Here is a 23,568-nt window from a genome sequence, read left to right on the forward strand (position 1 = left end):
CACAAGCTTTCCCTATGATCCTCCTTCTTGAATTAGTCTCATCTAGGTACAAGAACTATGCACCTTGATCCTAACTCATAATCCTAATATCTCACACACATCTAAGGTGTATCAAACCACATTCAAGTCAATTTGATGTGAGATATGGGTTTAGGTATCTTAGACTAAGGTCTCATGCATTTTCTAAACACAAATTTGATCTCAATATCAAAATGTGTTTTTCATCCTTAAATCAATTTCATTGATTATTAATGCAAGAGATGATGACATGGCATAAAATGATATCATAAGTAAAAACATGTGCCAATGTCATGATGTCATGGCATAAAGTTTGAAAACTTAAATAAACATGACATATAGATAACCTAAGCATTATCATGACATTTCAAATGATAATAAAATAAATATGATGTCATGGCATGGCATATGGCAACCAATCATGGCAAGTTAGCACAAATAAAATACCTAAATTCCCTATCTAAGTATCCTTAGCCTTTGCTAACTTAAAATCTAACCCTAGATTGCCCATATATCCCTAAGAGAAAACCAAAATCCCAATTATGGTATTTCTCTAGGTTTTCTTAAATTGTGCCAAATAAGATTAAAAATGAAATTTACAATCTTTAGGCACATTTAACTCTTCAAAGGAGTAAATGATAATTCCATTTCATTTTCAAAAGTTCTCAAAACCTTGAAAATGCTCCTTGAGTGTCAATTTCCTCAAAGTTGGGTTAACTACCCTTCTTATTGGAGTTGACACTCTCTAACCCATTTATGGGATAGAGAAGATGCTCCTAGGAACCCAATACCTATTTGAGCTCATTGGGTTCACTAAATATTCACTAGGGATGACTTCCCTAGCAACCCTCCTAATGACCCTCTTAGGATTTGAGACCTTGGTCATTTGGGACTTATCAAGATCAACTCTAGGGGTGACTCCCCTTGTGACCTTGGTGGTGGTCTTCCTAGCCTTAGGTTTTGTTCCATAATCGAATGGAACACTATGATAAGTGGGCTTGACCACTTGGGACTTAGGTTTGTGACCCAAACCTTTCTTGTCCTTGGACTTGGGTTTTTGACTCTTAAACCCTAGAGATGACTTCTCCATGTTTTTAAGAGCCTTTTCTAAATTATCAAGTCTTGACCTCAAGACTTGATTTTCCCTCTCTAATACCTCAAGTGTTAATTTGTCATTTTCTCTTGAGATATTCCTAGGCATGTGTCTAGTCTTCTTGGGATTTCTACCTAGGTTTTCCTTAACTTTAGAAGCGTTAATCCTAGGGTTGGTATTTCTAGTGTTATCCTTACCTAGGCTAACATGTTTAGCTCCTAAGCACATGTATTGGTTCCTAAAGTTAACATGCTTATCATTATTAACAATTGCAACAAAACTACTAGCATGAGTTTTATTAGAATTGCAATAATGAACCTTAGAGGTTACCTTAGGGTTTGCCTTAGCTCCCCCTATCGATGTGCCCGGTCTCTTGCCCTTGTGAGGTTGCCTCCCCCTCGGACAATGGCTTCTATAGTGTCCCCTTTGCTTGCATTGGAAACACACGATGTGCTCCTTGCCCTTGCGTTTCGGGACTCCGGCTTCCTTGACCTTTGGCGTCGGTGGAGTCTTTCTTACCCTCTTCGGACACTTACTCTTGTAATGTCCATGTTCCCTACACTCAAAGCACATAATGTGTAATTTAATTGAACTTAAATTGCTTGAGTTACCTAGGGTTGAGGGTGGATGCGAGCTCTCTTCTTCATCCCTTTCGGAGGTAGAAGCTTCTTCTTCTTGCTCCGAACTTGAAGAAGAACTCTCCTCCTCTTCTTCCTTGGATGTTGAGTAGCCCTCAACTCCCAATTCGCTCCCTCCATGATGTGAGCTACTTGGCTCACTAGTCTCCTCTTCATGGCTTGAAGTGGAGCTCTCCTCATGGTACTTGGCCAAGTTATCCCATAATTCCTTGGCATTGTTGTAACCTATCTTACACAAGATGTTAGTAGGTAATGAAAATTCAATTATTCTCGTTACCTCTTCGTTGATTTCGGATTTGTGAATTTGTTCCCTTGTCCACTCCTTCTTCTCAAGTGGTTTTCCTTCCTTATCCACCGGAGGAATAAAGCCTTCTTGTACACAAAACCAATTCATTATGTTAGTCATAAGAAAGTACTTCATCCTTACCTTCCAATACGCGAAGTCACCGCATTCGTAGAAGGGTGGAATGGTGACATCTTCTCCATAGAGATCCATTCTCTAGCTCGTGCTCCCCGGGTGTTAATCCGATGAAGAGCAAACCTTTGCTCTGATACCACTTGTTAGGATCCTACGTACTTGGCTAGAGAGGGGGGGTGTGAATAGCCGCCCCAAATCGCTCGTTTCTTCCTACAATTCGTTAGCGCAGCGGAAAAATAAACTAGAAACGAAAGGAAGAATATCAAACCTTAACACAGCGATGTACGAGGTTCGGAGATGATGCTCCTACTCCTCGGTGTGTCCGTAAGGTGGACGAACCCGATCAATCCGTCGGTGGATGAGTCCCCGGAAAACCGGCTAATAAAAACTCTCCTTCTGGGTGGAGAAACCTCGCCACAGAAACTTCTCGCAACAGCAAGAAAAGAGTACAAGGAAAACAAGAAATAAAGTACAATACAAATGTAAACTTTCTTGCCTTCTCTTCGACTGGAAGAAGCAGCCGCTTCCAAGCGCCTACAACAGCAGGTGACCCAGCCGGAAGCTCACGCGAAGCTTCAAAGCAGCTCAACAAAGCTCAACAGCAAGCTTAGCAGCACCAAGAACAGGAAGAAAAATGAAGAAGAAGAAGAAGCCCTCGATCCTTTATACCTGTGAAGAAGAAACAGCGAAGAAACTAGCCGTTGCGTCGCAACGGCTAGTGAATCGATGCGTGGACCGATCGGGCTCCATGTGGATCGGTCCACGACCGATCCATTCCCTCCTCCTTCGCTTCTGGTCCCCGATCGGTCCATGGACCGATCAGGAACCTCCTGATCGGTCCGGCCGATCAGGGCTCTTGATCGGTCCCGGACCGATCAGCCCCGCGCCTCGCTCGGTTCAGCACGCCCGATCGGTCACCGGACCGATCAGTTAACACACTGATATGCTACGATGTGTTATCGATCGTCACCGGACCGATCATATAATTCTGAGTATCACTGGATCGATCACCAGATCGATCCAGCTCATGGTTTTCGCCCAAACCAAGTTCAAACCAACATCCGGTCAATCTTGACCTGTTGGTACATTGCGCCTAGCATCCGGTCATTCCCTTGACCTGCTAGGACTCCCCGCTAAGTGTCCGGTCAATCCCTTTGACCCACTTAGACTTTTCTCTCCGTACCAAGTATCCGGTCACTCCTATGACCTACTTGGACTTCCCATCACCAGATGTCCGATCACCCTTGATCCATCTGGATTTTCCCTTGCCCGGCTTCACTCACCAGGACTTTCACCTAGATTCACTCACTAGGGTTTTCACACTGCCTAATATCCCAGTTAGGACTTTCCCACTGCCTGGCTTCACTCACCAGGACTTTCCACACTGCCTAACATCCCAGTTAGGACTTTCCCACTGCCTGGCTTCACTCACCAGGACTTTCCAACTGCCTAACATCCCAGTTAGGACTTTCCCACTGCCTGGCTTCACTCACCAGGACTTTCCACACTGCCTAACATCCCAGTTAGGACTTTTCCATGCCAAGTCTCCATACTTGGACTTTTCGCGTGCCAAGCTCCCTGCTTGGACTTTTCCAGTGCCAAGTCTCCATACTTGGACTTTTCCCGTGCCAAGTCTCCATACTTAGACTTTTTCCCGAATCAGGTCAACCAGGTCAACCTTGACCTACGGTTGCACCAATAATCTCCCAAACATCTATTCTTGTCCCATATCAAGAATACAACTCTTCCACGAGTGTCAAACATCAAAATACAACTCAACTAGGTCAACCTTGACCTAAGGTTGCACCAACAATCTTCCTAAGTCAAACATCAAAATACAACTCGAGTCAGGTCAACTCGAGTCAGGTCAACCAGGTCAACCTTGACCTAAGATTGCACCAACAGTTACCTCCTCAAGGAGGTGGATATTAAATAAATTTAAGGAGTAAACATTGCTTCAAAGTTTTTGCTGTGGAAACCAAGAAAATCAAGAAATCTAAGTGAGCTATTCACCCCCTCTAGCTCAACCAGTCCCAACATGAATTTTGTGAGAATTTTTATCGAATGATATAATGATCAATTCAATGTGTTTTTTCCCTCTTGAGGTTATTATCGAAAAGTGATAAAAAAAGAAAAGGGTACAGTTATCTTTTATTCATTGTTTGCCATATTTGATGGTGAGAAAATTTTTTTTAATGATGAACTTTGTTTCATCTTCATTTAATTTTGGTTCATCAATTTAGAATTCTAGTTTTTTTTTTGATTTGGTGGGGATGGTGGAATGAGTTTTTGGCCAGTTATTCCTTTAAGAGTTGTTACTTTTTTATTGTTTATGTTAGTGCATGTATGAATTTTATGAAATTTTTTACCAAAACTATAATGATCAATTCAATATACTTTTCCTTGTTTGAGGTTATTTTTAAAAAATGATAAAAAAAGATAAAGGCATAATCCCCTTTGATAAGATTTCTCTCATCTAACTTTTAGTCAAAAGGGATTAAATGTTATTTTTTAAACACAAGAGGTAAAATGCTATTTGATAGAAAGTAAAGGGTTAAAGGTATTTTACCCTAATACAAATATGAGCACGGGAGCATTAAGGGAATAAAAAAATTAATATTAAGGCAAAGTGCATGTAAACACTTTATTATAATTAAATATATATGTCAAGTTGGATGATTATATTTAATATCTTCGAATCAAGGTCGGTCATAGATTTTGAAAAATCTAGTGTATAAAAAATACGTCATTTATATTCATATAAAAAATAATAAAATTGATTCTATAAAAATAATTTTATTAGCATAAGCATATATATATATATATATTATGTTTAGAGATTTTAAGATTTAAGGAAATAGAAATAGAAAATAACCGCTGAAGAAGGAAGAAAAGATAGGCTCCACTGCTCTAGATGCATTTTTCTCTTTTTTTAAGACACTTTTATAAAAAAAATTTATAATTAATTTTTTTTTTCAACACCACATTGTTTCGATAGCAGTTACTTTAAAAAATATATAAAAATTACAAAAATACACCTTTTTATTGAATTCATGTTTTGTTAATATTTACTTTAAAAATATTAAAAAATTATGAAAAAAGTGGGCCTTGTTGGTGGGCCCTTGTCTACGAGCCCCACCTTGACCATTTTAGAGCTGTCTCTGCTTAGAAGTTTTATAATTAGATGAATTTGAAGATTATTGATTAAGGATTGAGATCAAAAATTCTCAGCACAAATACTTTAGGATGACAATGATGGTTAAATAGCTTGAGAGCCTATAACTAGATGATTTTGTAGATGAATAATGGTAGCCTAACAATTAAGAGGTGAGACTTCATAAGTAAACAACGAAGTAATATGTTAAAGAAAATTGAAAGTTTGGTACTTCCGAAGGATCAAGGGTCTAACGGAAGACGAACTATGTAACTAAAATATCAATAAAGTTTAACTTCTAAAAGCAATGTGAATTATGAGTGAAATATGAACTTAAGGTTTACGCTTTTAGGTAGCATTATTGGACGATGTACTTAAGTATCTAGGAGCATAGACTAAGCTATAACGACTTGTAGAAAGCCTTTGCCTAAATTAGAGGAGCAGCAAGTACCTAGTCGTAGTTAGTGATTAATATTGATTTTGTAGATTTGCATAGGCTTATGAGGGGTGTAATCTGAGTCCAATGAATACCAGAGCTTAGAGAATAAAATGATTTTGTTTGGCTTAATTAAAATTACTTGAGTAGTTGGCTAGGTCATTAGCAACATTTTTATTTTGATTCGAAGGGGAGATCGCAGGCCCATAAGGACTAACCTGACAATGACTATATATGGAGATCTAAGCTTTGAAGATGGAGACTAATTGCGTACAAGCTCACGACATGGTCGACGAGCTCGGTGATGGGGGCAGGAGCAGCCATACAAGACTTTTACAAATTGAGATCACGAGTAACATGGAGGTCAATGAAGTAAAATGAAAACAAGATATAAACAAAAGAAACTGTCAACTCTGTGCACATATTTTATACAGTGATAGAGATTGTAACTATTGGCACAATATTAGCTTAATGAACCCACCAAACTTTTTAAACATGTTACTAAATCTAGTTGAACATTTTAACTAAATTAATCCTGAGTAGTTCCACCGATTCAGTCTATCCTATTCCTACACTAGGCTATCATATAGCCTTTTGAGTAGTTAATAATAAGTATCCATTGAATAAGGGTTGCTCCTTATCCAAAAGCCTTTCCTTTGTTTAATAATAAACCAAATCCAACGCTTGTTTATATAATTATATTGGCTTTCACCCTTGAAGCCACTGCTCTTAAGGTTTGCAGTAGCTGTTGGGGTTGAAGGTTTAAATATTCCGTTCATTTAAATTATATTCAGGTTCGAGTTTTACTCGAGTTTGAATCGAAGCTCGGCTCATTTTGAAATTATTAAGTTTACGAAGAGCTCGAACTCGGCTCGTTATTAACTCAATTATTATAGTTAACGAGAGTCTAACTTATTAAGCGAGCTTGAGTTTATTTTCGGACTTGTTTTAAGGTTCGTTTTGCAGACTTGTTAAGCGAGCTTGAAAACTCATTTGAATAAATATTCAACAAACCTAATAATTAAAATCATATAAACTCAACACATCATTGAACATCCCAAACTATTACATTAAACTTCTAAACTCAACACACTATTGAACATATTTGCGAGTCCTTTGTTCCTTCGGGATGGTCTAGTGGCTATCACATGAAGTGTTACCACCATGAGGTCTGAAGTTCGAATCTCAACAAAGCCGAGGTAAATGATTCCATTATGTGCTAATCACTATTCCAAAGGCTAGTAGTCGTCCGTGATTTATCTCTTCCTTGTTGGTCCTGGGATGGATTGACGGGGATGTTGGGGGCGAACGTATTCATCTTTTGCCACCATGTTTGCGAGTCCTTTAATCGAGCCGAGCTTGAGCCTGAGTTCACGAGCTTATAAACGAACATGTTCTCGAACCCTTTAAACGAGCCGAGCTCGAGTCCGAGTTCACGAGCCTATAAACAAATATGTTCTCAACCGCTTTAAACGAGCCGAACTCGAGTCCTTTAAACGAGCCAAGCTCGAGCCCGAGCTCGTGAACCTATAAATGAACATGTTCGTGAGCTCACAAGCCGAATATTCTAAAGCCCGAGCTCAGCTCGATAAAACTGTCAGCTCGGCTCGATAAGCTAAATAAACAAACTCGAATGAACTTTTTATTAAATCTAGCTCTGAATAACTTATAAATTATTTGGTTCATTTACATCTCTAAAATGGAGGAAGGTGGAAAGGCGGCGCTTTTCTAGGGTTTGTTCCATATTTCGGGAATTCAGGTTTCAAATGGAGGTGAGCTGCTGACTCGCCTTTCTTTCTTTTGTTTTTTTTGTTCTTTCTTTCTATAGCGTTAATTAGTTCTTCTAGAATGAAGACTGTTACGTCCTTGATTCAACTGATGGATTTGGGAATTTTCGAATATGGAATTTTACTCACCCCGTGCTTCTTCAGCGAATGTTTAGGATCAGATTGAGGAAAACTTAGGGTTGGTTACTGAAACTTTACATACGGTTCGTTTGGATGGGGTTAGGGGTTAGGGATTAGGGGAAATAAAGTAATTATGTTTTACTTATTTGAAAAGGAGGGAAGATTCATTTAAGTTATCATATTTGGAAGGAAAAAAAAAAAAAAAAGAAAGGAAGGTTAAATATATAAAATTATAAAATATTTTTAGTTTTTAAATATTTATTTATAAATATAAATTAAATATTTTGTAATAAAAAAGTGACATTGGGATGAGAATAACCACTGTGCATTCTTCAAAAGTGTTAAATTCATTTAATATAGATGAATTCTGAGTGAACAAAGATGAACAAGTCCAAAAATAATAAAAGTGAAATACAAAAAGCAGCAAGTCATGCAGCACGGTAGATGTGCCTTAAACACTAGTAGTAGTCGGATTCTGTTGCGACGAAAATCTTTTACCACAACTAAATCAGATAATTTCCCAATATGGACAAGACTGCTTCAAACTCCAAACTCCTGTTTCTAACACCCCGATCAATCAATTTTTACATTGGAGTATATTTTGCGGACAAACCAGAATCAAGCATAGAAACAATGGTAGGAATCATGTAGCACACCAGAAAATTGAAGAAGAAGAAGAAGATTACGGTTGCCTGTCTTTATCCTCCTAAGTCTTGTCCTTAGAGAGATATGCGGCGAGGGTCGATGCTGATATCATGGAGTACGAGCGGTTGGACGTCGAGCAATGCGAGCCATTCGTCGAACGGAGCACGATGCGTGAGGAGCGATAGCGCTAACAAACGAGATACCTAAAATAGATGAACATATTTGAGAATTAATATTTTAAAATAGAGATAAAATTAAAATAAAATATTTTTTTTGGTTCTCCTTCCTTACATCCCAAATTAGAGTGTAAATAATTTTGACTCTTTTCTAGATGGCAGGGTTAAAGCTTATCCTTTGGTCACCTTAACTCTCTTCTTCCCAAACGAGGTTAATGTTAGGATCTTGCGAGCTGGGGGGAGTTGAATAACTCAAATTGTTTCATTATTGAGATTGGACAGTGAAAACCTTGAAGCAACACAAGCACAATGCTAACTCAAATGATTTTACTTAGTAATATATCTCCTTGAGACAACTAATTCTAAGGATTACTCCTAGCTCCCTTCTTCCACTAAATCTTCTCCTTCTCAGACAAAACTCAAAGGTAGAGAAACTTTCTTATGACATGATTACACAATCTTGCAACTCTCACAAAGATGAAGAAGTAACAAAAGAAAGAAAATAGAAGAGATTACAACTTTAGCTCGGTTCTACTTCTTTTGGTTGCTTGAGGATGTTGTAGATAAAAGCTTGAAATTGATTTTGAATAGGAGAGTAACAATGGAATAGTGATGTCTTCTCATGCCCTAAGCTCCCTTTTAAACAAATTAGAATCAAATCGTTTTCCCACTTTTTGTAGCCACCAATTGATTGGCAGAACATATCAATTAATTGTTGGCCATTGACTATTTGTTGAACGTTCACTGACTCCATATCAACTGCTGAGATTGTCACACTTCGAGAGTAAGGTTGTCTGACGAAAATCGGACAACACCTCTCTTGTAACAATGACAATAGAAACTTGGATACATGACCAAATGACTGAACAAGAATAATAACATCAACCCATACGGCTGGAAACAACCAAAAGCATGCAAGACATAAGGTAAGCTACATGAATAAAACAATGAACTGTGAGTCGGCCCGAGTTGACACAACAACCATCAAATCGAACAAAAGATTAACACAAGACAAAAAAATCCGTACTCAAGTTAATTATTACATGAACATGTTCGAAAAATCAAAATATGAGAAAACAACAACAAAAATAAAACTCTCGATGCGATTTGGGATTGACAGGTAGGATTCTCCAAGTAACTCCATGCCTATATCATCTACCTACTATCTAAAGGAAGAAAAATACAATAGGTAGTGAGTCCAAATAACTCCGCAGGTAATAAAAGATAGTGCATGATAATAACATAAAGAGAACAAAGGTATACAGTTTTAGGAAAATACTTACTACAAAAGTAAGTGTGACATTATAATCGTCTGCTAACTAAAGCATAACTAACAATAATAATCCTCTACTAATTTGCTCAACTAGGTGTGACCAATAAATTAGAAGTACGCGCAGTGCATCCCAACCTGCATGAACAAATACATGACAGACATATAACAAGTATATAACAAGCACTGACTGCATGAGAGCGCTCTACCATGGCTGGTCTCATGGGTAGTCAGGGTAAACAAATAGTCATTATCTGCAAGCAAACTTGCTACCATGAATGGTCTCGTGGGCAAATAGGATAAGTAAGCAGTCACTATTTGAGGGCGAACTCGCTACCACGAATGGTCATGTGGGCAGACAGGGTATATACATAGCTGTCTAGCTATGGACCATATGCGAACTCAGTACCACAAATGGTCTCATGGGCAGTCATATATATCATGATCATTGACGACTCTCTTAACCATAAGTTGGACACAATGGTCGACAGGATACACCAATGGTCACTAACGACTCTCTAAACCAAGAGTGGGAGACAATGGCTGACAGGATATATCAATGTAATAATACGTAGAAGAGTCTAGCCTCACTAGTGTTTAGGCATGAGCCTAAATAACAGATAAGGTTAAGTAGGATACTCGATATCCTACACTACGGTATGATCTTACAAATATACAGACATGAATAAATATTAAGCCGGTAACTTAGTTCAATATTCTACAACTATACTACGGTATAGTATCACTAGCATAATAGTACAAGCATAAATGATCATAAATATCAAAATAGATTAATATATAAGATCAAGAAATAAAAGATCAAGTTCAAGAAGTAAGAATGAATAGAGTCAAGGTAAATATAACAACTATCTAAACATCGATTATGGACTAAGCTCAAAGTACAAAAGGAACAAGGTAGGAAGTACCCGCCTTATGTGTAGGTCGTACTGAATATCTTTTAATATGGACTCCTAACTCGAATCAGAAACCTGTAACCATTAACACAATCAAAACCTAGATCTATTATAGATCGGGTAACAAACCCTAATCCTAAACTAATTAGGAGCAATTAATGAATTCAACCTAATTATTTCACATTTTATCAATCACTTGATCAATTAATTTATCCATTAATTAATCTTAATGATTCTCCCATCAAGTGATTTACTAATCATTCCATTATTTAACCAAACTTATCTGTATTCCATTCCATATCCAGTTAATTAACCACTAAATTAATTACTCTCCAATAATCAATCTTTCAATCCATATATCCTTTGTAACAAACCAACTACAACTTTCCAAATTTCATATCCTAATTCGACCTGGTAATATAACCTCGTTAACTAGCTTGAACAACAAACTTAGGCAAGGTGAAGTTATTACCCTACAACTTCTCCTCTAGTGGTAGCTCATGATGGCCAGTGGTGAAGTTAGAATCTGCTCGCAGTTACAATGCGACAATGAGCACAACCATGTTCCATGGCCGTATCAGATGCGATTGGCAGAGAGGGCAACACCAATTTTTGACAAGCAAGGAGAGGACAATATAGGAGGGCGGCTGGCTACGTGTAGGCAGAGAAAATCTAGTGGTCGACGTAGAGGTGAGAAGTCGAGGCAAAGGGATCCAATGACCAAGGAGCAGAGAGGAAGTTAGGGAGATGATGGCATGTTGGGTTGGTTGCGTGGGGAGAGGGTGGTCGCAACTCTGGCAGTGACGTCAGGGGTGGCAGCATGTCTCAAAACCGCGAGAGGGAGTGGCAATGGTCATCGTTGACGAGGAGCAGCGGGGGTTAGGGCATGGCGAAGAGGAGAATAGAAAATTAAAACTTAGGGTTTGATTGAATAAACTTAGATTAGGTTTTATAGTTAATCAACTCTCACTTAAATTAGGTATTCTAAATAGGCTTTCTCGAGACCTAATAAGTTTATCCCCTTAAACATATCATATGAACTTCATTTAAATTCCAAAAAATTCCTAAAATTTTTCAAAAATTCTACAAGATTATTTCTTAATTAATATTTATTATATTATTATTATCTAATTATTGTACCTTATAGAGATTATCCCAATTTTGAATCCCAATCGTTGAAAATTCTCAATCGATGAGCTAATTGATTTAGTAAGCTTTTGTTCTCTCAAGAAATGCTTGCCAATCGATTGCACCAATTGATTGGCAAGGCCCAATCGATCGACCAATCAATTTGGCAACCTTCTATTCTCTTAAGAAATGTATGTTGATCGATTGATAATGCCTTATCGATCAGCTAATTAATTTGGCAACCTTTTGTTCTCTTGAGAAATGCCTGTCAATAGATTGGAAATGTCTAATCGATCGGTTAATCAATTTGATACGCTTCTGTTCTCTAGAGAAATGTCTGCTAATAGATTGCACCAATTGATTGACAATACATAATTGATTAACTAATCGATTTTGAGAAGCTTTATGTACTCAGAATTGGTTGTCAATCAATTAGTGAAATGTGCCAATCGATTGATACACTACTTGTCTAAACCTAGAAGTGTGGGTTTAGCCCAATTGATTGTGTTAATCGATTGGTGTTGCAAAACTCGGAATTGAGATTTTGGGTTCTAGCTCACCAATTGATTGATATAACTGTTGGTGCAATCATCCCTGGGTCAAGGTCGATTAGTTTGACTAAGCTCAAGTTGGCTCGAGCTTGAGTTTCAATATTTGATAATATGTGAGAGAAAAAGTCAAGTAGGTCAAGATAGGATCAGATACTTATCTGGAAAAGTCTTAATTGGAGGGTCGGAAATAGAAAGTCTTAACTAAAGGTTAGGTAATAGAAATGCCCTAGTGAGTGATTCTAGGCACTGGAAATCCTAGCAGGGTTAGACAATGACGACTTAGTTGGGAACTAGGTAGTGGAAGTCCTAGTTGGGCTAGGTAGTGAAGACCTAGTTAGGAACTAGGCAATATAAGTTCTAGTGAGGCTAGGTAAGAAAAAAGTCCAAGTGGATTAAAAGTTGACTGAACACATGGTAATCAAATGTCTAACGAAAAGTTGACACGAGATGGAAAGTTCAAGTGGGTCAAGGGTAGATCAAACATTTGGTGTAGAAGTTCTGACATGTCAAGGTTGACTAGATGCTGGGCAAAGGGAAGTCCCAATAAGTCATGGATGACTTGAGGATTGGGTACCCTAAACTCGAGTTTAGAGCTTAAGATTGGGCAATCAATTAGCTCAAGGCCAATCGATTAACCCAATTGATTAAAATGCTTTTTACGAACCATGGTAAGGCTGGGAATCAATTAAGCTTCATGTTAATTGATTGGGTCAATCGATCAAGGATTTTTCATGTGAGATCAAAAAGACTTGGAATCGATTAGGGCGATCGATTCAACCCTGTCAATCAATTAGGCTAATTGATTGGATAGTGATTCTCTCGCAAACAAAAAGCCTTGTAATTGATTGGGGCAATTGATTAAGGCAAATGCCAATCGATTAGGGTAATTGATTAGGTAGTGTTTTTGTGAGAATAGAAAACTTCAGAATCGATTGAGACAATCGATTAGAAGCTATCAAATTAATCGGTATGCCTCACCAATTGATTAGATGGGCAAAAAAGTGTCATGCTGCAGGCTTTGAATAGTCAAACTGATGTGACAATCTAAGAGGGTAAGTCAATCGATTATGAGACATTGAAATAACCCTAGAAAAGGGGGTTTCGCAAAGATTTGAATAACAACATAACACTTGGTTTAGCTGGTTCTTGGGAGTTTTAGAGCAAAGTGTTGTTGCATTTCCATCCACTAAGAGGCAATCCAAAGCAAGAAAAGAGTAAGCAATGCAAGGTTCCTCATTGTAAATCCTAAAAGTCGTTCTCGATTGTATTTGGTATTTGCGTTCTTGTGTTTTCCTGTTGTATTCCATTCTAACTTTCTTGAGAATTTCTTTTGCATACTTAGATTGATGAATGTATATTTCTTATTTCATTTGCTTAATTTATAGTACTAAGAAGATATCAATTCACCAACTAAACTCATTTCAAGTTCACCCCCCATGTGATTTATGAACTCATTTAAATAGTCTTTGTTTGTAAATCATAAATAATGTTATCCATATATACTTGGGTCACAAAATTTCATCTCCACTATTTTTCAAAACCAATGTAGGATCAATTTGTGCTCTATGAAATCCTTTTGATATTAGGAATGTTGGAAACTATTCTCATGCTTGTTTTAGCTTATACAAGGTCTTTTTAAGTTTATACACGTAATTTGGAAAATCTAAAATTTCAAACTCTAGTAATTGCCCAACATAAACTTCTTCTTAATAAAACCATTTTAAAATGATAATTTCATATCTATTTGATATAATTTAAAATACTTGTGAGCAGTGAATGCTAACATCATCCTAATAGGCTTTAATCGAGCTACGGGAACATATGTTTCATCATAATCTAACTCTTCTACTTGATTAAAATCTCTAGCAACTAATTTAGCTTTGTTTCTCACAACCACTCCCTTATCATCAAGTTTATTCTGATAAACCCACTTTGTGTTGATAATTGTGTTTTATTTAGATCTAGGAACTAAATCCCAAACTTGACTTCTCTCAAATTGAGATAATTCATTTGCATTGCTAAAATCTAGTTTGGATCAAGTAAGACATTATCGATAGTTTTTTGTTCAATTTGGGAGATAAATGCTATTTAACTTCCTTTATTTTGAAAATATGATCGAGTTCTCAATCCTTGTGTAATATCTCCAAAAACTTGATCTAAGGGATGATTAATATTTGTCCTAGTGAATCTTGGTGGATCACCTGCTCAAATGGCGACCCTTCTATTCTTTCACTTTCACTCTCTTAGTTTTCACCCCTTTGTTTGTTTCCCTCATTTAATGATAATTTCTCTAATTCAAATTGTAATTCAACATTAATTGATTGTTTTAGTGGGATTTGAAGATGAATTTTCTTCAAAAACAACATTTAAGGATTCTTCAACTATTTTGGATCTTTTATTGTAAATTCTATAGGTTTTGCTATTATTGGAGTATCCTACAAGAATACCCTCATCTATCTTAGTAGAAAATTTTCCTAAGAGATTTTTGGTGTTTATAATGTATACATTTACAACCAAACATTTGTAAGATGTTTAATTATAGATTATTTTTCAAGCCATAACCTATGTATTAGAGTTTGATTTTGTACGTAACTTGTGGTATTTATTACTTCAGCCTATAGGTAGCTATGAAGTGAATATTCATTTAACATGTTCCTAGTGGCCTCTTATAAAACTCTATTCTCTCTCAACAACTTCATTTTATTGAGGTGTCCTAAGGGTAGAAAATTTATATTTATATCCCTTTTGTGAGCAAAAATTTAGCAAATCTATCATTTTCATATTCACCTCTATTATCACTTCTTGATCAATTTATTTTCAGATTTTTCTCATTTTCTACTCTTCTATAAATAATAATTAATGTTTTTAAGGTGTGATTCTTATGTTTCAACAAAAACATCTAAGTGTATCTAGTAAAATCATCTATCACAACTAAACAATATCTGTAACAATTCAAGGAACATGCTTACTACTATCAAATAAATCCATGTATAGTAGTTCTAATGTGGTAGATATACTCAAAACAATTTTACTTTTGTGGATAACTTTGATTTGCTTACCCATTTGACATGCATCACATAATTTATCCTTTTGAAACTTTAACTTTGGTAATCCTTGTACCAACTCTTTCTTTGATAGCCTTTTGATATTTCTCATGTTGGTATGAGCAAGTCTCTGATGCCAAAGCTAAGTCTCTTTTTCTTTATACATAAAACACTTAACAAATATATTAGTAGCACTAAATAATTTAACTTGATAAATATTTTCCTTTCTATGACCTATAAGCCTGATATTGTTTAGTTTACTATACTTGATTAGACATTAAGAAGAGTTAAATTCAACTTTATATCCTGAATCATATAGTTGACTAACACTTAGAAGATTGAAGGTTACACCTTTTACTAATAAGACATTTTCAATTATAAATTGTTTAAAAATTTTAATGTCTTATATTCCTATAACCTTAAGCTCACCACTATTACCAAAGAACATATACCTTTATTTTTGTTCTTAAGTGATGAGAATTTTGATGAGTCTTCCGTTATATTCCTAGAACATCCTCTATTAATAAACTATATTATTGGATACTCCCCCTCGGTGTATACCTGTTCAAACACAATGAACTAATTGTTTTGATACCCAAATTTTAGGTCAGGTAGCATCAACAACATATTGCTTGGGTACCAAGCTTACATAGTTTTAACTTTAGAAAAATAATTTCTATTGATTAAGGGCAAAATTTTTGCTTCTTTATATTTTGGTTTGTATTCTAATCCCGCTTTGTTATAAACAACTTGCTAAGCTTCTAAAATAATGTCCAAATATTTAGAACTTGAAGTAAAATTTTCAAATCCACTTCTAAGATCATCTACTTACAATTTTAAGGATGCATTTTCATTCTTGATCTCATCATATTGATTAGTAGCTTTTTCTTGATTCATGCAAGTCTCACATAACACATTTTCATTTCTAAATGACTTCAATTCATTTTGTAGTTCTTTAACTCTACCATTTGATTTAGATAAAGCATTTATTAAGCATGCTACAATAGAGTAAAGTTTATCTAATTTAGAAGAAGTTATCTCGTCATCACTAGATGATAATGTTGGAACCCGAAGGTGTTTTGATGTGATCAAACAAGCTAAGTTAGGTCCTGCGTTTGTTTAACCCTTGTGTCCAGGTGTGTAGGAGCTTAGGAACACAGGAAGTCGAGCTGAAGACGCGGCTAGCGAGAAGGACGACACGGGGAGAGAGCCGAGGGCTCGGTGCGTCCGAGGGACGAGGTGACCGCGGAAGAGTACACTGGTGGACGAGAAGAACATGTGCGACGTTTGAGGGACGAGAAACCGAGAAGGAAGGCTGCTCGAGGAGAAGGCCGGAACTTGGGTTCGGGTGAGCCCTATTCCGGATGGCCGAGATCACCCAAGCTAGCAGAGCCGGAGTTGAAGACTCGGATCGAGACAAGCTGAACTGAAGCAGAGGGATCGGACGGGAAAAGTCAACCAGAGTTGACTTATGGGGTCCGGGGCGCTCGGAACCCTCCGGGGCGCCGAGACCGAAGCTGTTGACCAGATCGAGTCAAACTCGATCTGAACGTTGGGGCATAGAGTTTTATCCCCCAGGGCACCTGGAACCCCTTTGGGGCGCCCCGACCAGTGCTATAAATATAACACTGGTTTGTACAGATCATTCAACTCACTTGTAATTCATTTCTTTCTATGCTTTCTATTCTTTTGTACTGTCAACGCTGTAAGAGGCTACTTCACCCAGAGGAGAATCAGATAGTGCGCCATCTTTGTCTTGGATTAGCAATCCTCTGATTGCAAACCAAGTAAACTCTCTTGTGTCTGATCTTTTAATTTAGTCTCTTCTTTTTTATTACAAGTGTCTATTAATTAGTTGAATATCAGAGAAAGGTTTTGTGTTTATTTTTGTAGGGCAATTCACCCCTCCCCTCTTGCCGGCCTCCAAAGGGACCAACAAGTGGTATCAGAGCAAGGCGCTTCATGAGGACTAATCACTGATCGAAGCAACAAGATGGCCGGACCAAGCATCGTTCCACCAAAATTCGAGGGGGACTTCGCAGACTGGAAGCGACGTATGGAGGTATTCCTAAGAACTGATTTTGAAATTCGGTCTATTATGAAGTATGGTTTTGTAGCTCCGATGAATCAAGACGGAGAAGAAAAAGAAGAGAGTCACTGGACAAAGAAGGAGCAGAATGAGTCTGTAGCGAACAGCCGTGCGGAATATCACCTACTGAGCGTGTTGACGCCTCAAGAGGTCAACCGCATCGGAAGCTATTCATCCGCTAAAGAACTATGGGAGAAGTTCCTGGAACTCCACGAAGGCATGTCCGAAGCAAAGCTCGCTAGAAGAGACAGCCTCCGGAACAAGCTGATGAACATACGTCTGGAAAAAGGTGAGAAGGTAGCCAATTTACACGCGAAGGTAAAAGAACTAGTTACTAGTCTCGAGAACCTCGGAGAAACGGTTACAAATTGGGACACAATACGCTACGCACTCAACGTGTTTCCCAAAACTTCAGAATGGACATCAATCGCCGACGTCTACTATATTTCGAAAGACCTGGAGGTAAGTAGTTTGGAAGAACTGTTCTCCACTCTTGAATTGCATGAAACCAGGTGTGCAGGAACAAAGGAATCAAGCCAGATGATTGCGCTAAACGCAACCAAAAGGGATGAACCCGAGTCAGACTCAGAGAATGATCAGGAATCGTACATGGTAAGAAACTTTAAAAAATTTTTTAGATCTAATAAATTTAAAGAAATACAGAGTAAAAAGAATCCAAGAAATAGAAGAAGGATGCGTTGCTACCAGTGTCAAAAGGAAGGACACCTAAAAGAAGATTGCCCAGAGCTAAAGAAGGACAAAGGAAAGATTCCCAAGAAGCACAAGAACCTAAAAGCTACTTGGGACGACACTTCTTCATCTGAGTCCGAGATTCAAGAATATGCTGGGCTAGCACTGATGGCAAGTTACGAAGGACAGAGTACATCAGAACCCAGCATCGATGAAGGGGGAGCGATCTCAGATGGAAGTAGCGAAGCAGGGGGAGATTCAGGCTTCAAATATGATATGGTAAGTGATGTATGCCTCTTACCCCTTGATGAACTTTACTTTGGTATTAAGGCAATGGCAAAATCCATGTATAAATTAGAAAATAAAAATACCAAATTAGAAAATGAAATTTTAGAAACAAAAAGAATTTTGGCAAAATCATGTCTTATAGAGGATTTTGATAAGTTGAAAAATGAAAATAAAAAACTAAAAGAAGAAATAGAAAGATTGAAAAAATCTAATGGTTCAAATATTTCTACTTTTAGAAATTATAGAGGTTTAAATTGGTATTATAGATTCCATCAAAGTTAAATTAGAAATATATCAAAAGTCTATGTACCTAGGAAATACTTGGTTAATCCTGTAGGTAGGAACCTCAATTGGGTTCCGAAAATATGTTTAATTTAAAATTAAAATTAGATTTACCATTTTCAGCAAGGAAATTAAACAACTAATTTCATTATGAGGCTTTGTCTAAGGAAGTGGTTGTTGCTCCAATAACTAAGAAGGCATAGTGCCTCGCCACGACTTGGAAGCCAAGTATCGAAATGAAAAGTTTAATTGACTAACTGAAAATGCATTAATTTAAATTACTTAATGCTTTAAAAGAGTTATTCAATTTGTGTTAGAAAATATTTTAATTTTTTTTTTAGAAATTTTTTAAAAATTACCTTAGAAATTGTTTATGAAAATTGACTTAGAAATTTTTTATGAAAGTTAATTTAGAATTTTTTTGCCTTAAGATTTTTTTTTTTAAAAAAAAATTGGCTAAGAATTTTTTTTATGATAATATTGCCTTAGATTTTTTTTTAAAAAATTGACTTAGAATTTATTTTTAAAAAAAATTGACTTAGAATTGTTTCTTAAGAATATTAACTTAGAATTTTTTTTTTCTGAAAATTAGAAATTTTTTTTTTTAGGAAATGCTGAAATAAGTTTCAAACTTAAAATTTTAGAAAATTTTTGTTAACACTTATGATTTTTTTTTCTGAAAAATGTTTTCCTTAAATTTTTTTTCCAAAGAAAAATTCTGAAGAGTGTCTTTACTTAGACATTTTTAAAATTTTTTACACTTAAATTTTTTTAATTTACCTTAGACTTGTTTATAACTCCAATTTTTATGTGATCAAAGGGGGAGAAGTATGTTAAGTCTAGGGGGAGGTAATATAATTTTTCAACTAAAAAATATTTGGACTTATTTGAATAGAAATTATTTTTATTGCATATGTTTACCTAACTTAACTTGGGTTGCTTACATTAAAAAGGGGGAGATTGTTGGAACCCCAAAGTGTTTTGATGTGATCAAACAAGCTAAGTTAGATCCTGCGTTTGTTTAACCCTTGTGTCTAAGTGTGCAGGAGCTTAGGAACACAGGAAGTCAAGCCGAAGATGCGACTAGCGAGAAGGATGACACGGGGAGAGAGTCGAGGGCTCGGTGCATCCGAGGGACGAGGTGACTACGGAAGAGTACACCGGTGGACGAGAAGAACATGCGCGGCATTCGAGGGACGAGAAACCGGGAAGGAAGGCTGCTCGAGGAGAAGGCCAGAACTTGGGTTCGGGTGAGCCCTATTCCAGATGGCCGAGATCACCCAAGCTAGCGGAGCCGGAGTTGAAGACCCGGACCGAGACGAGTTGAACCGAAGCAGAGCGATCGGACGAAAAAAGTCAACCAGAGTTGACTTTTGGGGTCCTGGGCGCCCGGAGTTGACCGGGGCGCCCAGACCGAAGATGTTGACCAGATCTAGTCAAACTCGATCTGAACGTTGGGGGATAAAGTTTTATCCCCCAGGGCGCCCGGAACCCCTTCGGGGCGCCCCGACCAGTGCTATAAATATGACACTGGTTTGCACAGATCATTCAACTCACTTGTAATTCATTTCTTTCTGTGCTTTCTATTCTTTTATACTGTCAACGCTGTAAGAGGCTACTTCACCCAGAGGAGAATCAGATAGTGCGCCATCTTTGCCTTGGATTAGCAATCCTCTGATTGCAAACCACGTAAACCCTCTTGTGTCTGATCTTTTAATTTAGTCTCTTCTTTTTTATTACAAGTGTCTGTTAATTAGTTGAATATCCGAGAAAGGTTTTGTGTTTATTTTTGTAGGGCAATTCACCCCTCCCCTCTTACCGGTCTCCAAAGGGACCAACAGATAACTCACTTGAAAACTCCGCATCTCCCCTAACAATTTCTTCTTCATCTTCACAGCTCTCAACATTTTCCAATGTCATGAATGCTAAGTGTCTTGAAGTCTTTCTCTCATTTTCTTCTTCCAATGAGCTAGAAGATGAGTCATCCCAAAGCCTTCTTTTTCTTTAGCTTGTCATCTCGCTTCTTCATTTTCAGACAATCAGCTTTATAATACCCTTTCCTATTGCACTTATAACAAACTACATCAAATTTTGATTTTGATCTTACTGGAGACTTACTCCTTTTGTTGTCACTGAACATCTTCTTAACATCCTTCTTATTGAATTTTCTAGAGCGTCTCATCAACTTTCGAACAAAGTTTATCATCTCACTGAATGATAGCTCATCGTCATTATCACTATCTTGTTCAGATTTGGAAGAGGCTCTTCCTTTTTCTCCTTTTTTTTCATTGTTTTTCTTCTTGCTCATTTCACCTACAACCAAAGTTATATCTTTCTCCTTATGACTTACATTAGCTTGTTCATGCAATTTTAGTTCACAAAATAATTCATCTAGCTTAACAATTGAAAAATCTCTTAAAATCATATAGGCATCAACCATTGATAACCATAGTGAGGTCTTGGTTCTCCACACTTTCTCCAACCGAATAAAGATCATTAAGGAGTTTTTTGAACCTCCCATGTAGTGAACCTACCATTTCTCCTTCCTTCATGGTGAAAATTTGCATTTGATTTATGAGAAGGTCTCCCTTTGAGATTCTTGAATCTTTTGTACCTTTATTTAACTTAATGAGCTTATGCCATAATTCTTTGGCACTCTTAAATATACCAATTATGTTTAGTTGCTTCGAATTCAGTCTGCACTGAAGAGTTACAATAGATTTGACATTTGCTTGTGCCTTCCACTTTTGTCCATTAGACCATCTCAAAGATTCCCAAATTTTTCCATCTTCTGAAGTTGGTGCAACAAAACCCTCAGTCACTAAAAAGCACATGCCAATCTCAGTTATACGGTAGTGTTCTATACTGGTCTTCCAGCAAGTGAAGTTGTATCCTTCGAAGTAGGGTGGTCAAGTAGTGTTTGACCCTCTTTCAAAGACATCTTTGTAGCTCAAAACTTTTGATCCTTTGGATGTGAGTTCTCCAAAACGACCTTTCTCTGATACCACTTGTTAGGACCTTACAAGCTAGAAGGGGGGAGGTTGAATAGGTCAAATTGCTTCGTCGTTGAGATTGGATAGTAGAAACCTTGATGCAATACAAGCACAATGCTAACTTAGATGATTTTACTTTGTATCCACCTCCTTGAGGAGACTAATTCAGGTGGTCTACTCCTAACTCTTTTCTTCTACTAAATCTTCTCCTCAAATAAAACCTGAAGGTGGAGAAACCTTCTTATAGCAAGACTACACCAGCTTACAACTCTCACAAAGATGAAGAAGCAATAAAACAAAGGAAATATAAGATATTACAACTTTAGTTTGGTTTTCTTTCTTTTGGTTGCTTGAGGATGTTGCAGATGAAAGCTTGAAACTGATTTTGAATAAGAGAGTAGCAATTGAACAATGGTGTCTTCTCATGCCCTAAGCTCCATCTTAAATTACTTAGAATTTGATCATTTCTCCACTTTTTGTTGCCACCAATCGATTATCAGAACACACCAGTAGATTGCTAACCATTGACTATCTATTGAACATTCATTAACTCCATATCAACAGGTGAGATTATCCAAATTTTGAATCCCAATCGCTTGGTGGACATCACCAATCGATTGAAAATTCCTAATTGATCATCCAATCAATTTGGCAAGCTCCTGTTCTCTCGAGAAACACCTGCCAATCTATTGCACCAATCGATTAATAATGCCTAATCGATCGACCAATCGATTATGTAACCTTCTATTCTCTTGAGAAATGTCTGCCAATCGATTGATAATACCCAATCAGCTAATTGATTTGACAACCTTCTGTTCTCTCAAGAAATGTTTATCAATCGATTGCACAAATTGATTGAATATGCCTAATTGATTAGTTAATTAATTTGGTAAGCTTCCATTCTCTCGAGAAATGGTTGCCAATAGATTGACAATGCACAATTGATTAGTTAATCGATTTGGGAAGATTTTGTGTGCTCGGAAATGGTTACCAATTGATTGGAAAAATATGTCAATCGATTGATACACTATTTGCCGAAACCTGAAATTCCAAGATTGGTGTTGCAAAGCCCAGAATTGAGGTTTAGGGTTTAAGGTTTTAGCTCACCAATTGATTGATATAACTCACCAATCAACTGGTGAACACTAAAATAGGGGTTTTCATTCCTAAACCCTCATGCACATACCTCCCTTCAATGTACTAATTGATCCCAATTACCTCATGCTAGATGAACCTCTTGTTCCCTGGACTTTATACTTGGTGTTTCCTCATCTCCAGGTCTTCATTTATCCCTACATTTGATCTCATGATCTGCTTAGGTTTCCATCTTTTTTCAAGAATCTGGTCCTCATCTTCTTAGTCTTTCCTTGCCTTACATTTAGTCTTTTGACTTGCATGGATTTATTCTTGCCAAGAATTTGATCCTTAACCTTCTTGGTCTTTCCTTATCTTTCATCTAATCTTCCAACCTACAGGGACTTTTTCTTGCTAAGAATCTACCCCTCAACCTTCTTGGATTTCCATTATCCTAGTACACTCATAACTCAAGTGAGATTCAGCATATTAGCCTAAATTTAAATAATTATCAATCATTGAAACTTCTCATTCAGGGCATGATTGCACCAAAAGTTAAAAGTTCTCCTTCCCCTTATTTATCCTTCCTTCACATCCTCCCAAATAGACGCTTAGGAAAATTGTCATATTATTTACTTTCATGTAGTATTTTACTAGTCAATAGTAGAAATATCATCTTCACACGAATTAATGGCTTAATTTCTCTTAATGGATGATTGATCTAAGAACGCTAGACTTATGGGTCACTAGCTACGAGCGC

This window comes from Zingiber officinale, chromosome 6B, assembly GCF_018446385.1.
Source record: "Zingiber officinale cultivar Zhangliang chromosome 6B, Zo_v1.1, whole genome shotgun sequence".
Classification (NCBI taxonomy): Eukaryota; Viridiplantae; Streptophyta; class Magnoliopsida; order Zingiberales; family Zingiberaceae; genus Zingiber; species Zingiber officinale.